At 38.6% G+C, this 16,660-nt stretch overlaps 1 long non-coding RNA gene across 1 annotated transcript; it reads right to left on the minus strand.

Annotated features, from left to right (window-relative positions):
• Positions 1-2,249: 2,249 nt before the first annotated feature.
• On the minus strand, positions 2,250-4,905 carry LOC128243908 (uncharacterized). The gene is made up of 2 exons (XR_008262933.1): positions 4,838-4,905; positions 2,250-4,707 (listed from the first exon to the last, which is right to left on the minus strand). It is a non-coding gene; the product is annotated as an uncharacterized LOC128243908 (long non-coding RNA).
• Positions 4,906-16,660: the final 11,755 nt, after the last annotated feature.

The raw sequence follows: 16,660 nt of genomic DNA on the forward strand, positions 1-16,660 counted from the left end.
CGGCATCACACTGGTTTATCCTTTTGTATTTGCCAATCTGGTATCGCTTCATAACCATCACAAGGCTTCGGGGTAAATCAGAAAGACAATTAATGATATTTAATATATTTTTTGCACACCGAATAGACATTACGTTGAAATCGAGCGTGCTGGAAAACCGTGTGTTTAAATGTCTGTTTTCTAGCTTTTTGACATCATCCAACTACATTCGACAGGATAAATAACAATGTTATAAAAATATGATTTCAACATTCAGTGAAACACTTTTGTTGAATTTAAAAACTTTTCTTAGATCTGTTTCCTGACTGTGACAGAAACGAGTTCGACAATGTCGGTGTTCGCCAATGTCGGTGTTCGCAGTGTTCGCAAATGTCGGTGTTCGCCAATGTCGGTGTTCGCCAATGTCGGTGTTCGCAAATGTCGGTGTTCGCCAATGTCGGTGTTCGCAAATGTCGGTGTTTGCCAATGTCGGTGTTCGACAATGTCGGTGTTTGCCAATGTCGGTGTTCGACAATGTCGGTGTTCGCCGATAAAATATCTTGATATAGATGATATGAACATGAAATCTACAATGTTGTACACATGTGACCAGTGACACAGCACGCCTTTACGCAGAAAGGGTTATATTTATGAATTAATATTAAATAGGATTCGACGTATGCCCCTAGATTGACTTGGTAAAACGGACGAGAGTTTGCATTTTAAGTTGGATGCTGTATTTAGCTCTTTATGTTCTGCTTATAAGCTGAGTTTATTGTCAGAATCTTTGTACATCGCATATCAAAATAATTCATATCTTAGTATTGTTGCAAGGCATCAAATACGCCGCAGAATATGTTGTAGGCTAATTAAGCTGCTGCTGATATTTGATCGTCTCACAACTTAGTTTGAATTCCATCAACCGTCAAAGGTATCCGTCTGCCATATACCCAGTGTGTGTATACCACGTGATAAATTACGTCATATATGCTACGTCGGAAGGCAAAACATTGCTTAAAATGAAGACTTAAATCAAAGATAACTTTTCATTTACAAAACCTTTTTAAATGAAACAAAGGGCAATATATACCGCTTAAAGAGCCCCGCATTTGTTTTATTTCCGAAATTTGATGAGGCCATTAGTTTCCAAAATAATGTTTTGACAGAGCTCCGTCAGACGGCCGTATTATGAAAAGGTTTGTCGAAGTGTTTTAAGAAACTAAACTCGCTATCAATTTCTGGTAAAAGACTGAAGGTAGGGCTCCGTAAGCGACGTAGACTGCGCTACGTTTCATTTAAAATGGTGAAGAAATAGTGAAGATATCTTTGTTTAAAGTATTTTTTCAAATCAAAATATCTCCTTCCGACGTAGCAATTATGACGCAATTTATCACGTGGTATAAACACACTGATACCGCTCATTACTGTATGTACGGACTCTGGACGAGTATGACCCAATCGTAACTGCTCAGGCATCTCTGTCAAGCTTGTCATATTTCGTTGCTGTTAATTAAGGGCTGTAAAACCGATTTGGAAATAAACGACAATGGTTTTCTCCGAAATTTCTTAGCAGTTATCGTATTTATGTAAGATAAGGAGTTGAAAGGTTTAAAGCTGCACTCTCACAGGTTTGCCATTTTTACAACTTTTTTTATTTTTTGTCATGGAAAGAGCAAATTTTTACGTAAATATTTGCAAACCAATGATAAAAGATTGCTGACAAAAGATCAGATCGCGGACTTTCATAAATCCGTTCGAAAAGTAATGTTTACTAACCGTTACTAACCGTTACTAACGGTTTAAGAAAAATGCATAAGACATCAATTTTTGAACTTAAATATAAAGCTCTGCGATCTAATTTTTTTTCAGCAGTCTTATATAACTGGTTTCCATGGATTTTCACAAAAAATTGGCTAGTTCCAAGTCAAAAAATGAAAAAGTTGTCAAAACGTTCAATCTGTGAGAGTGCAGCTTTAAGTGTCAATAAAAAGAAATTATGGTGATATTTTTGTACTAGCTGGTGTCTTCTAAACGTTGTGGCCATGTATTCCTACGATACTATGGCGGCAGGCGTGGTGGTCAAAATGGTTGATCTTTAAGGCTATAATTCTAAAATTATGTAGTGAAACCATTTTTCAAAACCCCAAGGCTTTTAGCAAAAACATTTTTTTTAACTTATTTTCCCCTTATCGTTTGGTTATTTGCATGTTGTTAAACGGTTCCATTAATCCATATGTGAAAATAATGTTTTAAGCCAGCGTTGATACAAGTAACGGTCTGATGCTTTATTCAGTAACCCCAGCGCTTACAAAGGATTTACACAAAGTTCATACTAGATGCTATCTTGTCTAATACATTCGAAACTCGACGGCACGATATTCTAGGGACCGGCAAAAATACTTCGAGCCGCGAGAATTTCGAGCCAAGCGGGATTGCTTACAGAATGCTATTTTTTTTATTCGTTACAAAAAGTCTGTTTACCTCGTTTGCTACGCTATCTCAGCAAGAGAAGAGAAGAGTACGTATAAGAGATTGTTACACATCGTAAAGTTCGTAACATGACTTATTCGATACCTAGAAAATATCATTGGATTTTTTTTATTTATTATAAAAATACATTTATACGGAAAGAACCAACAAGCAATTTTGAACAGTGGGTAACACAAACATTGCTTATAAGTTATATCAAAATGCATAGAAATTTATAGATGGATAACAATTAGAGACAGAACTTAAAGTGATGGCATGTTTATTCAAACTGTTAAACCATTTAAATTTGATAATAATTATAACACCAGTCAAGCAATTTTAATAGATAAGCGCCTTGTGCCAAGCAAACAAATCAAGATGTGAGATTCTTAACTGAACCAGCGAAAATGACATCGACCCAAGCAAACAAAACAAAGTGTGAAAATCTTACTTGGGACCGCGAAAATGTATTCGAGCGTGGAGAAATATCGACCCTCAAGATATCGAGCCATCCGATCGAATTTTATATGAACAAATAGTAAAAAAATCGGTCCTTTTAATCTGATTCGAGCCAACGCGGATATCGAGCCAACGAGTTTCGACTGTAAAATACACAATGTATTGATGTATGTTAAAAGTACCATGAAGAATGGCGGTAAATACTTTGAGGCAAATTACTGAAATGTACGGCAGCCTAATCGTATATTTATAAAATATGCTGAGTGGTCTATTGTGCACCAGTCAATTGTAACCACGCCCCCAAGGTCCGGGGAATAGCGGGGACTTTGTTTTCGGTCAAGCCAATCCCCGGTAAAATCCCCGCCCTTCGAGAAAAAAAACTGCTGGTAAAATCCCTAGCGAAGCCCATGCACCCCAGAGGCTTCCTATGTTAGGCCCATTCCCCGCTATTTTTTTCGCGAGAACAAAACCACCGCAGTCACTGCGGGGCCACCTGGAAGGTTAACACACGAGCCATTTTCCCCGGCATACTCGCGGGCCTGGAGGGAGGGTGTGGTTACAATCGATTGGTGAATTATAGAAGTATGATCACACATATATTTTGAAATTCAAAAAGAAATCTAAACCATGTAAACAACCATATTTGATTTATACAATGTTAAAATGAAATTATTGTCCGACGTAATGTTACAAAAATGAAATTAAACTCATCAGTTCTAATTGATGTTCTTTTAATTACTTGAAAAGTATAAACAAAGAAATATGCGTTGGCATTTTCTTATGATCGAACAAGTTCTTTTGCGTTCATGGAACAACGCTCACGTATATCGATCAAAAATGATCCAACGAGGATCGCCGATGCCACAAGTCCGACTAAACACGATTCCTCCCCGATTAATCGCCCTTAGATATAATATTCGTCGGAATCATATCCATCATCCTCTTCCACGTACAGTCCGCCTTCACCGAATAAGGCCGCTACCGCACCGAACAGGCTGGCTGGCGCGAACATACCCGCACCGTACTGGGTGGCTCCAATAACTGGCGGCTGTTTATATGCCCAAAACTCAGCAGGCTGTGCCCTGGTTCCTCCTACTGGTCTTTGCCGGACAATAACTGTTGTCCCTTTGTTTTTAGTAGTAAAACGCTTTGCGTCGATATGATGCGGATCAATTTGTATTTGGATTTGACCGTTTATTTTTCCCAGTAGCTCGAGTTCTTTCAGCACCCAAAGGCTTCTGTTGTTAACGGTGAACCAAAGCTGATCGTATCCGGGTTTATTCCAGCAACCCACTTTCATGTTTGCCAGGATTTTGTTTTTAAGAAATGTTATGTCGCCATTGTAAATTTGATCAAGTACATCACCGATATAACTGTTCTGTATCGCACCCGAAAACTTGTTGCTTATACTGTCTTGTGAGAATCTTATCTCAGACGGCTTAAGGAGAACAGTAGCCATTGTGATCATGTAACTCCAGATGTTGAAGATGGAAAGCACAAACGTTTATCTATTCCATCTCTTTTATATCATTTCTAGAATGTTTTCTGAAAATATATGACTCACTATTTTAGTTGTAGTTTCGGTTCCGACAAACACGGACGTTAATCCAAGTATCTTGAATGCTCAGTGCATCTTTTAGTTGTAGTTTCGGTTCCGACAAACACGGACGTTAATCCAAGTATCTTGAATGCTCAGTGCATCTTTTAGTTGTAGTTTCGGTTCCGACAAACACGGACGTTAATCCAAGTATCTTGAATGCTCAGTGCATCTTAACTAGCGCATTGTGACTTTCTCCTCAGCTGAAATTGATGTACATGTTCAATGGTTTTATAAATGATAAAGAAACATAAATATAGCCATAGTTTTATCTTTTAATTAAACTTGATTTAAAGTTAATTTCATTAGAGTTTATTTTTTATTTGAACTAACTTGTCGTTTTTAAATGGAACCCTTTTCGTTTTATTGAATTTGTTTGTTATCAGCAAATGAACTCGGCCTGAAAAAAAAATCAAGAAAAGGTCAACTATACATTTATGACAATAGTGAATGAAAACAAGGTAGTATCTTTCTGTAGTTTTCTTAATAAAATATAATAAGTTATTAACTACAACAATATATGCTTTTGAAAACGTTTTTTTCCCTTTTCATACTTCATAAAATATCAAAACCAGCTTCATCATATCTTGGAATCTCAATCTTGGGTGATAGTCTGAATTCGAGGATTTACACACAACACGTCACTACTCTATTACCTAAGCTTATATATACTAAGGCCTGTATAAATAGTCTAAGGTAATAGAGTAGTGAAGTTCTGAGTGTTTAGCCCCAACCAAGACGCAAGACGTTAGTATATATAGGCTTAGGTAATGGAGTAGTGAAGTTCTGTGTGTAGAGTCTCACACCAAGACGCAAGACGTTAGTATATATAGGCTTAGGTAATGGAGTAGTGAAGTTCTGAGTGTAGAGTCTCATACCCAGACTCAATACGTTAGTATATATAGACTTAGGTAATAGAGTAGTGAAGTTCTGTGTGTAGAGCCTCACACCCAGACTCAAGACGTTAGTATATATAGGCTTAGGTAGTGGAGTAGTGAAGTTCTGAGTGTAGAGTCTCATACCCAGACTCAATACGTTAGTATATATAGACTTAGGTAATAGAGTAGTGAAGTTCTGTGTGTAGAGTCTCACACCCAGACTCAAGACGTTAATATATATAGACTTAGGTAATAGAGTAGTGAAGTTCTGTGTGTAGAGTCTCACACCCAGACTCAAGACGTTAGTATATATAGACTTAGGTAATGGAGTAGTGAAGTTCTGTGTGTAGAGTCTCACACCCACACACAAGACGTTAGTATATATAGACTTAGGTAATAGAGTAGTGAAGTTCTGTGTGTAGAGTCTCACACCCACACACAAGACGTTAGTATATATAGACTTAGGTAATGGAGTAGTGAAGTTCTGTGTGTAGAGTCTCACACCCAGACTCAAGACGTTAGTATATATAGGCTTAGGTAGTGGAGTAGTGAAGTTCTGAGTGTAGAGTCTCATACCCAGACTCAATACGTTAGTATATATAGACTTAGGTAATAGAGTAGTGAAGTTCTGTGTGTAGAGTCTCACACCCAGACTCAAGACGTTAATATATATAGACTTAGGTAATAGAGTAGTGAAGTTCTGTGTGTAGAGTCTCACACCCAGACTCAAGACGTTAGTATATATAGACTTAGGTAATGGAGTAGTGAAGTTCTGTGTGTAGAGTCTCTCACCCACACACAAGACGTTAGTATATATAGACTTAGGTAATAGAGTAGTGAAGTTCTGTGTGCAGAGTCTCACACCCACACACAAGACGTTAGTATATATAGACTTAGGTAATGGAGTAGTGAAGTTCTGTGTGTAGAGTCTCACACCCACACACAAGACGTTAGTATATATAGACTTAGGTAATGGAGTAGTGAAGTTCTGTGTGTAGAGTCTCACACCCACACACAAGACGTTAGTATATATAGACTTAGGTAATGGAGTAGTGAAGATCTGTATGTAGAGTCTCACACCCAGACTCAAGACGTTAGTATATATAGACTTAGGTAATAGAGTAGTGAAGTTCTGTGTGTAGAGTCTCACACCCAGACTCAAGACGTTAGTATATGTAGACTTAGGTAATAGAGTAGTGAAGTTCTGTGTGTAGAGTCTCACACCCAGACTCAAGACATTAGTATATATAGACTTAGGTAATGGAGTAGTGAAGTTCTGAGTGTTTAGCCTCAACCAAGACGCAAGACGTTAGTATATATAGGCTTAGGTGATAGAGTAGTGAAGTTTTGTGTGTAGAGTCTCACACCCAGACTCAAGGCGTTAGTATATATAGACTTAGGTAATGGAGTAGTGAAGTTCTGAGTGTAGAGTCTCACACCCAGACTCAAGACGTTAGTATATATATAGACTTAGGTAATGGAGTAGTGAAGTTCTGAGTGTTTAGCCTCAACCAAGACGCAAGACGTTAGTATATATAGGCTTAGGTAATAGAGTAGTGAAGTTCTGTGTGTAGAGTCTCACACCCAGACTCAAGACGTTAGTATATATAGACTTAGGTAATAGAGTAGTGAAATTCTGTGTATAGAGTCTCACACCAAGACACAAGACGTTAGTATATATAGACTTAGGTAATAGAGTAGTGAAGTTCTGTGTGTAGAGTCTCACACCCAGACTCAAGACGTTAGTATATATAGGCTTAGGTAATAGAGTAGTGAAGTTCTGTGTGTAGAGTCTCACACCCAGACTCAAGACGTTAGTATATATAGACTTAGGTAATAGAGTAGTGGAATTCTGTGTGTAGAGTCTCACACCCAGACTCAAGACGTTAGTATATATAGGCTTAGGTAATGGAGTAGTGAAGTTCTGTGTGTAGAGTCTCACACCCAGACTCAAGACGTTAGTATATATAGACTTAGGTAATAGAGTAGTGAAATTCTGTGTGTAGAGTCTCACACCCAGACTCAAGACGTTAGTATATATAGGCTTAGGTAATAGAGTAGTGAAGTTCTGTGTGTAGAGTCTCACACCCAGACTCAAGACGTTAGTATATATAGGCTTAGGTAATAGAGTAGTGAAGTTCTGTGTGTAGAGTCTCACACCCAGACTCAAGACGTTAGTATATATAGAATTAGGTAATAGAGTAGTGAAATTCTGAGTGTAGAGTCTCACACCCAGACTCAAGACGTTACTATATATAGGCTTAGGTAATAGAGTAGTGAAATTCTGTGTGTAGAGTCTCACACCCAGACTCAAGACGTTAGTATATATCGACTTAGGTAATAGAGTAGTGAAATTCTGTGTGTAGAGCCTCACACCCAGACTCAAGACGTTAGTATATATAGGCTTAGGTAATAGAGTAGTGAAGTTCTGTGTGTAGAGTCTCACACCCAGACTCAAGACGTTAGTATATATAGACTTAGGTAATAGAGTAGTGAAATTCTGTGTGTAGAGTCTCACACCAAGACACAAGACGTTAGTATATATAGACTTAGGTAATAGAGTAGTGAAGTTCTGTGTGTAGAGTCTCACACCCAGACTCAAGACGTTAGCATATATAGGCTTAGGTAATAGAGTAGTGAAGTTCTGTGTGTAGAGTCTCACACCCAGACTCAAGACGTTAGTATATATAGACTTAGGTAATAGAGTAGTGAAATTCTGTGTGTAGAGTCTCACACCCAGACTCAAGACGTTAGTATATATAGGCTTAGGTAATGGAGTAGTGAAGTTCTGTGTGTAGAGTCTCACACCCAGACGGCACGATATTCTAGGGACCGGCAAAAATACTTCGAGCCGCGAGAATTTCGAGCCAAGCGGGATTGCTTACAGAATGCTATTTTTTTTATTCGTTACAAAAAGTCTGTTTACCTCGTTTGCTACGCTATCTCAGCAAGAGAAGAGAAGAGTACGTATAAGAGATTGTTACACATCGTAAAGTTCGTAACATGACTTATTCGATACCTAGAAAATATCATTGGATTTTTTTTATTTATTATAAAAATACATTTATACGGAAAGAACCAACAAGCAATTTTGAACAGTGGGTAACACAAACATTGCTTATAAGTTATATCAAAATGCATAGAAATTTATAGATGGATAACAATTAGAGACAGAACTTAAAGTGATGGCATGTTTATTCAAACTGTTAAACCATTTAAATTTGATAATAATTATAACACCAGTCAAGCAATTTTAATAGATAAGCGCCTTGTGCCAAGCAAACAAATCAAGATGTGAGATTCTTAACTGAACCAGCGAAAATGACATCGACCCAAGCAAACAAAACAAAGTGTGAAAATCTTACTTGGGACCGCGAAAATGTATTCGAGCGTGGAGAAATATCGACCCTCAAGATATCGAGCCATCCGATCGAATTTTATATGAACAAATAGTAAAAAAATCGGTCCTTTTAATCTGATTCGAGCCAACGCGGATATCGAGCCAACGAGTTTCGACTGTAAAATACACAATGTATTGATGTATGTTAAAAGTACCATGAAGAATGGCGGTAAATACTTTGAGGCAAATTACTGAAATGTACGGCAGCCTAATCGTATATTTATAAAATATGCTGAGTGGTCTATTGTGCACCAGTCAATTGTAACCACGCCCCCAAGGTCCGGGGAATAGCGGGGACTTTGTTTTCGGTCAAGCCAATCCCCGGTAAAATCCCCGCCCTTCGAGAAAAAAAACTGCTGGTAAAATCCCTAGCGAAGCCCATGCACCCCAGAGGCTTCCTATGTTAGGCCCATTCCCCGCTATTTTTTTCGCGAGAACAAAACCACCGCAGTCACTGCGGGGCCACCTGGAAGGTTAACACACGAGCCATTTTCCCCGGCATACTCGCGGGCCTGGAGGGAGGGTGTGGTTACAATCGATTGGTGAATTATAGAAGTATGATCACACATATATTTTGAAATTCAAAAAGAAATCTAAACCATGTAAACAACCATATTTGATTTATACAATGTTAAAATGAAATTATTGTCCGACGTAATGTTACAAAAATGAAATTAAACTCATCAGTTCTAATTGATGTTCTTTTAATTACTTGAAAAAGTATAAACAAAGAAATATGCGTTGGCATTTTCTTATGATCGAACAAGTTCTTTTGCGTTCATGGAACAACGCTCACGTATATCGATCAAAAATGATCCAACGAGGATCGCCGATGCCACAAGTCCGACTAAACACGATTCCTCCCCGATTAATCGCCCTTAGATATAATATTCGTCGGAATCATATCCATCATCCTCTTCCACGTACAGTCCGCCTTCACCGAATAAGGCCGCTACCGCACCGAACAGGCTGGCTGGCGCGAACATACCCGCACCGTACTGGGTGGCTCCAATAACTGGCGGCTGTTTATATGCCCAAAACTCAGCAGGCTGTGCCCTGGTTCCTCCTACTGGTCTTTGCCGGACAATAACTGTTGTCCCTTTGTTTTTAGTAGTAAAACGCTTTGCGTCGATATGATGCGGATCAATTTGTATTTGGATTTGACCGTTTATTTTTCCCAGTAGCTCGAGTTCTTTCAGCACCCAAAGGCTTCTGTTGTTAACGGTGAACCAAAGCTGATCGTATCCGGGTTTATTCCAGCAACCCACTTTCATGTTTGCCAGGATTTTGTTTTTAAGAAATGTTATGTCGCCATTGTAAATTTGATCAAGTACATCACCGATATAACTGTTCTGTATCGCACCCGAAAACTTGTTGCTTATACTGTCTTGTGAGAATCTTATCTCAGACGGCTTAAGGAGAACAGTAGCCATTGTGATCATGTAACTCCAGATGTTGAAGATGGAAAGCACAAACGTTTATCTATTCCATCTCTTTTATATCATTTCTAGAATGTTTTCTGAAAATATATGACTCACTATTTTAGTTGTAGTTTCGGTTCCGACAAACACGGACGTTAATCCAAGTATCTTGAATGCTCAGTGCATCTTTTAGTTGTAGTTTCGGTTCCGACAAACACGGACGTTAATCCAAGTATCTTGAATGCTCAGTGCATCTTTTAGTTGTAGTTTCGGTTCCGACAAACACGGACGTTAATCCAAGTATCTTGAATGCTCAGTGCATCTTAACTAGCGCATTGTGACTTTCTCCTCAGCTGAAATTGATGTACATGTTCAATGGTTTTATAAATGATAAAGAAACATAAATATAGCCATAGTTTTATCTTTTAATTAAACTTGATTTAAAGTTAATTTCATTAGAGTTTATTTTTTATTTGAACTAACTTGTCGTTTTTAAATGGAACCCTTTTCGTTTTATTGAATTTGTTTGTTATCAGCAAATGAACTCGGCCTGAAAAAAAAATCAAGAAAAGGTCAACTATACATTTATGACAATAGTGAATGAAAACAAGGTAGTATCTTTCTGTAGTTTTCTTAATAAAATATAATAAGTTATTAACTACAACAATATATGCTTTTGAAAACGTTTTTTCCCTTTTCATACTTCATAAAATATCAAAACCAGCTTCATCATATCTTGGAATCTCAATCTTGGGTGATAGTCTGAATTCGAGGATTTACACACAACACGTCACTACTCTATTACCTAAGCTTATATATACTAAGGCCTGTATAAATAGTCTAAGGTAATAGAGTAGTGAAGTTCTGAGTGTTTAGCCCCAACCAAGACGCAAGACGTTAGTATATATAGGCTTAGGTAATGGAGTAGTGAAGTTCTGTGTGTAGAGTCTCACACCAAGACGCAAGACGTTAGTATATATAGGCTTAGGTAATGGAGTAGTGAAGTTCTGAGTGTAGAGTCTCATACCCAGACTCAATACGTTAGTATATATAGACTTAGGTAATAGAGTAGTGAAGTTCTGTGTGTAGAGCCTCACACCCAGACTCAAGACGTTAGTATATATAGGCTTAGGTAGTGGAGTAGTGAAGTTCTGAGTGTAGAGTCTCATACCCAGACTCAATACGTTAGTATATATAGACTTAGGTAATAGAGTAGTGAAGTTCTGTGTGTAGAGTCTCACACCCAGACTCAAGACGTTAATATATATAGACTTAGGTAATAGAGTAGTGAAGTTCTGTGTGTAGAGTCTCACACCCAGACTCAAGACGTTAGTATATATAGACTTAGGTAATGGAGTAGTGAAGTTCTGTGTGTAGAGTCTCACACCCACACACAAGACGTTAGTATATATAGACTTAGGTAATAGAGTAGTGAAGTTCTGTGTGTAGAGTCTCACACCCACACACAAGACGTTAGTATATATAGACTTAGGTAATGGAGTAGTGAAGTTCTGTGTGTAGAGTCTCACACCCAGACTCAAGACGTTAGTATATATAGGCTTAGGTAGTGGAGTAGTGAAGTTCTGAGTGTAGAGTCTCATACCCAGACTCAATACGTTAGTATATATAGACTTAGGTAATAGAGTAGTGAAGTTCTGTGTGTAGAGTCTCACACCCAGACTCAAGACGTTAATATATATAGACTTAGGTAATAGAGTAGTGAAGTTCTGTGTGTAGAGTCTCACACCCAGACTCAAGACGTTAGTATATATAGACTTAGGTAATGGAGTAGTGAAGTTCTGTGTGTAGAGTCTCACACCCACACACAAGACGTTAGTATATATAGACTTAGGTAATAGAGTAGTGAAGTTCTGTGTGCAGAGTCTCACACCCACACACAAGACGTTAGTATATATAGACTTAGGTAATGGAGTAGTGAAGTTCTGTGTGTAGAGTCTCACACCCACACACAAGACGTTAGTATATATAGACTTAGGTAATGGAGTAGTGAAGTTCTGTGTGTAGAGTCTCACACCCACACACAAGACGTTAGTATATATAGACTTAGGTAATGGAGTAGTGAAGATCTGTATGTAGAGTCTCACACCCAGACTCAAGACGTTAGTATATATAGACTTAGGTAATAGAGTAGTGAAGTTCTGTGTGTAGAGTCTCACACCCAGACTCAAGACGTTAGTATATGTAGACTTAGGTAATAGAGTAGTGAAGTTCTGTGTGTAGAGTCTCACACCCAGACTCAAGACATTAGTATATATAGACTTAGGTAATGGAGTAGTGAAGTTCTGAGTGTTTAGCCTCAACCAAGACGCAAGACGTTAGTATATATAGGCTTAGGTGATAGAGTAGTGAAGTTTTGTGTGTAGAGTCTCACACCCAGACTCAAGGCGTTAGTATATATAGACTTAGGTAATGGAGTAGTGAAGTTCTGAGTGTAGAGTCTCACACCCAGACTCAAGACGTTAGTATATATATAGACTTAGGTAATGGAGTAGTGAAGTTCTGAGTGTTTAGCCTCAACCAAGACGCAAGACGTTAGTATATATAGGCTTAGGTAATAGAGTAGTGAAGTTCTGTGTGTAGAGTCTCACACCCAGACTCAAGACGTTAGTATATATAGACTTAGGTAATAGAGTAGTGAAGTTCTGTGTGTAGAGTCTCACACCCACACACAAGACGTTAGTATATATAGACTTAGGTAATAGAGTAGTGAAGTTCTGTGTGTAGAGTCTCACACCCAGACTCAAGACGTTAGTATATATAGACTTAGGTAATAGAGTAGTGAAGTTCTGTGTGTAGAGTCTCACACCCAGACTCAAGACGTTAGTATATATAGACTTAGGTAATAGAGTAGTGAAGTTCTGTGTGTAGAGTCTCACACCCAGACTCAAGACGTTAGTATATATAGGACTTAGGTAATGGAGTAGTGAAGTTCTGTGTGTAGAGTCTCACACCCAGACTCAAGACGTTAGTATATATAGACTTAGGTAATAGAGTAGTGAAATTCTGTGTGTAGAGTCTCACACCCAGACTCAAGACGTTAGTATATATAGACTTAGGTAATAGAGTAGTGAAGTTCTGTGTGTAGAGTCTCACACCCAGACTCAAGACGTTAGTATATATAGGCTTAGGTAATAGAGTAGTGAAGTTCTGTGTGTAGAGTCTCACACCCAGACTCAAGACGTTAGTATATATAGACTTAGGTAATAGAGTAGTGAAAGTTCTGAGTGTAGAGTCTCACACCCAGACTCAAGACGTTACTATATATAGGCTTAGGTAATAGAGTAGTGAAGTTCTGTGTGTAGAGTCTCACACCCAGACTCAAGACGTTAGTATATATAGACTTAGGTAATAGAGTAGTGAAGTTCTGTGTGTAGAGTCTCACACCCAGACTCAAGACGTTAGTATATATAGACTTAGGTAATAGAGTAGTGAAGTTCTGTGTGTAGAGTCTCACACCCAGACTCAAGACGTTAGTATATATAGACTTAGGTAATAGAGTAGTGAAGTTCTGTGTGTAGAGTCTCACACCCAGACTCAAGACGTTAGTATATATAGACTTAGGTAATAGAGTAGTGAAGTTCTGTGTGTAGAGTCTCACACCCAGACTCAAGACGTTAGTATATATAGACTTAGGTAATAGAGTAGTGAAGTTCTGTGTGTAGAGTCTCACACCCAGACTCAAGACGTTAGTATATATAGACTTAGGTAATAGAGTAGTGAAGTTCTGTGTGTAGAGTCTCACACCCAGACTCAAGACGTTAGTATATATAGACTTAGGTAATAGGAGTAGTGAAGTTCTGTGTGTAGAGTCTCACACCCAGACTCAAGACGTTAGTATATATAGACTTAGGTAATAGAGTAGTGAAGTTCTGTGTGTAGAGTCTCACACCCAGACTCAAGACGTTAGTATATATAGACTTAGGTAATAGAGTAGTGAAGTTCTGTGTGTAGAGTCTCACACCCAGACTCAAGACGTTAGTATATATAGGACTTAGGTAATAGAGTAGTGGAGTTCTGTTTGTAGAGTCTCACATTCAGACTCAAGACGTTAGTATATATAGACTTAGGTAATAGAGTAGTGAAGTTCTGAGTGTAGAGTCTCACACCCAGACTCAAGACGTTAGTATATATAGGACTTAGGTAATAGAGTAGTGAAGTTCTGTGTGTAGAGTCTCACACCCAGACTCAAGACGTTAGTATATATAGACTTAGGTAATAGAGTAGTGAAGTTCTGTGTGTAGAGTCTCACACCCAGACTCAAGACGTTAGTATATATAGACTTAGGTAATAGAGTAGTGAAGTTCTGTGTGTAGAGTCTCACACCCAGACTCAAGACGTTAGTATATATAGACTTAGGTAATGAGAGTAGTGAAGTTCTGAGTGTAGAGTCTCACACCCAGACTCAAGACGTTAGTATATATAGACTTAGGTAATAGAGTAGTGAAGTTCTGATGTGTAGAGTCTCACACCCACACACAAGACGTTAGTATATATAGACTTAGGTAATGGAGTAGTGAAGTTCTGAGTGTAGAGTCTCACACCCAGACATCAAGACGTTAGTATATATAGACTTAGGTAATAGAGTAGTGAAGTTCTGTGTGTAGAGTCTCACACCCAGACACAAGACGTTAGTATATATAGACTTAGGTAATAGAGTAGTGAAGTTCTGAGTGTAGAGTCTCACACCCAGACTCAAGACGTTAGTATATATAGACTTAGGTAATAGAGTAGTGAAGTTCTGTGTGTAGAGTCTCACACCCAGACTCAAGACGTTAGTATATATAGACTTAGGTAATAGAGTAGTGAAGTTCTGAGTGTAGAGTCTCACACCCAGACTCAAGACGTTAGTATATATAGACTTAGGTAATAGAGTAGTGAAGTTCTGTGTGTAGAGTCTCACACCCAGACTCAAGACGTTAGTATATATAGACTTAGGTAATAGAGTAGTGAAGTTCTGTGTGTAGAGTCTCACACCCAGACTCAAGACGTTAGTATATATAGACTTAGGTAATAGAGTAGTGAAGTTCTGTGTGTAGAGTCTCACACCCAGACTCAAGACGCTAATATATATAGTCTTAGGTAATGGAATAGTGAAGTTCTGTGTGTAGAGTCTCACACCCAGACTCAAGACGTTAATATATATAGACTTAGGTAATGGAGTAGTGAAGTTCTGAGTGTAGAGTCTCACACCCAGACTCAAGACGTTAGTATATATAGACTTAGGTAATGGAGTAGTGAAGTTTGTGTGTAGAGTCTCACACCCAGACTCAAGACGTTAGTATATATAGACCTAGGTAATCGAGTAGTGAGGTTCCGTGTGTAGAGTCTCACACCCAGACTCAAGACGTTAATATATATAGACTTAGGTAATGGAGTAGTGAAGTTCTGTGTGTAGAGTCTCACACCCAGACTCAAGACGTTAATATATATACTTAGGTAATAGAGTAGTGAAGTTCTGAGTGTAGAGTCTCACACCCAGACTCAAGACGTTAGTATATATATACTTAGGTAATAGAGTAGTGAAGTTTGTGTGTAGAGTCTCACACCCACACACAAGACGTTAGTATATATAGACTTAGGTAATAAGTAGTGAAGTCTGTGTGTAGAGTCTCACACCCAACACAAGACGTTAGTATATAACGACAACCTATACTCTATGTCCTTATATGCAGCACTCCATTGTGAATAAACACTAAGTGTGACCTTGACCTTTGAGGCAGGGACATGGGTCTTGCACGCGACACGTCGTCTTGGTATGTGGAACACATGTGGCAAGTTATTTTAAAATCTGTCCGTACAAGGGAAAGTTACAGCCCTGACACGACAACCTATACCCTATGTCCTTATATGCAGCACTCCATTGTGAATAAACACTAAGTGTGACCTTAACCTTTGAGGTAGGGACACAGGTCTTGCACGCGACACGTCATCTTGGTATGTGAAACACATGTGGCAAGTTATTTTAAAATCTGTCCATACAAGGGAAAGTAACAGCCCGGACGCGACAACCTATACTCTATGTCCTTATATGCAGCACTCCATTGTGAATAAACACTATGTGTGACCTTGACCTTTGAGGCAGGGACACGGGTCTTGCACGCGACATGTCGTCTTGGTATGTGGAACACATGTGGCAAGTTATTTTAAAATCTGTCCATACAAGGGAAAGTTACAGCCAGGACACGACAACCTATACTCTATGTCCTTATATGCAGCACTCCATTGTGAATAAACACTATGTGTGACCTTGACCTTTGAGGCAGGGACACGGGTCTTGCACGCGACACGTCGTCTTGGTATGTGGAACACATGTGGCAAGTTATTTTAAAATCTGTCCATACAAGGGAAAGTTACAGCCCGGACACGACAACCTATACTCTATGACCTTATATGCAGCACTCCATTATGAATAAACACTAAGTGTGACCTTGACCTT

This window comes from Mya arenaria, chromosome 8 (assembly GCF_026914265.1).
Source record: "Mya arenaria isolate MELC-2E11 chromosome 8, ASM2691426v1".
Lineage (NCBI taxonomy): Eukaryota > Metazoa > Mollusca > Bivalvia > Myida > Myidae > Mya > Mya arenaria.